Below are 1,889 nucleotides of genomic sequence, written 5' to 3' on the forward strand. Positions count from 1 at the left end.
TATATATATATATATATATATATATATATATATATATATATATATATATAAAGAAACAAGATTTAGGGGTTAAATAAACAAAATGATACATACGCATTACACTTTTCTGACATTTTTTTGCCTATTATTAGAAAATAGTTCTCCCTTCACTAATATATCACCCCTTTCTTCAGCACTTCTCCTCTTCTTTCTTTCAATATATATAAATACTGTCTTGAAATACTGACAATGTAATTATTCGATCTTTCTTAAATAATATTCTTATTATCAAAAAATTATTCCATTTTCGTAATATTCTTCATACCGAATAATACAGCACTGTAACAGTGTAATTGATCATTGTGAAAATACAGATAAGTTTTTATAATTAATTCATTTTAATAAATTAAAATAAAGATAATAACTTATTTTATATAAAATAAATTGTTTGTCAAAATCTGATAATTCCGTGTTTAACATACAGCAATCAAGAAATAATATTCTATAAGAAAATCTCATATGCCAAAAAGAAGAATTAATTTTCGCATTTTATGTTCACTTTTCTCAATTTGTGTTTTTTTTATGTAACATCTTGCATTCTCTTAGTTGTATTGACGATGGTCAAAACTTGACCGAAACATTTACATTTTAAATTTTAAATCTATGTGCAAAAACATCTTGCGTATGTGACTGTATGCTCCTTGTTATATCATTTTGGACTCTTAAAATTAATTAGTGCCTTTTAATCAATGTATATCAATATATATTAATGTATGTATCTATTAAAAATCTCACAAAATCAGCGTCAGTCAAGTTATAGATGGATTATGGGTTATAGATTTTAACATCAATTTTGTAGAATTAAAACTTCAATTTTTATTACTCTCTTTATTACTCTGTAAATATTTGGGATATTTTTCTTTAATATATTATGTTTAATATATTAATACAGAGAAGAGTTTTTAAAAGGAGATTGCCGGTAACAAGATCGTATGATACGCAATCGTACAATATCGTTCTACTTTTTTAATAATATTTAAAGTACATTTATATTATAATATGTACAAAAGTCATATTACTCAAACTCGCAAACACTATCTTAATCATTGGACTGACTATAAGAATCATTAATTGTTACAATGACAATTTTATATACAATTGCACTGATCGGCATTTAGACTGCATACGAGTTGGTGAAGTAAGGGACAGGAATTAAGCTGAAAATTGACGAGATGTGCAACTAAATTCCTTCAAATTTAAATGATAAGTACATTATATACATTTTATACAGAATGTCTCTGTAAGTTTTTGCCAAGCACTTTTGTGTAGAGTAGAACTAAACTGAATCGAAAAGTCCTCTACTATTTTGCAATTTTTGCAATAGTTAATGAGATATTAATTATTGAAAATTGCCGAATATTAATCTTTAATTTTAATTTTTATTTAAATACTATCAACTTTACAGAAAAACAGCAAGTGACAAAAATTGTTTATTTTCTTGAAAATTTTTTTCAGAATTTTTTAGTATTTTCTCATATTGGTAAAAATAATTGTCAATAAAAAAAATATACTAAAAAATTAACAAAAAAAATCTGAAAAATTCTCAAAGAAAAAATTTTCTCCATGAGAAAAAATAAACAATTTTTATCTCTTGTTGGTTTTTAAGTTGATAGCAGTTGAGTAAAAATTTATTGAAAACTAATATTCGGTGATTTTTAGTAATTGATATTATTAACTGCAATATTGCGAAAATTGCAAAATGATAGAGGATGTTTTGAATAAGTTTAGTCTGGAAGTTTAGTCTGCTCTACTCTTATGAGAGTTTTATCGTTACTTATCAAATACCCTCTATGTGTGTGCGTGTGTATTAGGTGTAGTAAAAACAAATCCATTATTTTTGCATGAAATTG

Source organism: Atta cephalotes (assembly GCF_000143395.1).
Source record: "Atta cephalotes unplaced genomic scaffold scaffold00018, whole genome shotgun sequence".
In the NCBI taxonomy this organism is placed as follows: domain Eukaryota; kingdom Metazoa; phylum Arthropoda; class Insecta; order Hymenoptera; family Formicidae; genus Atta; species Atta cephalotes.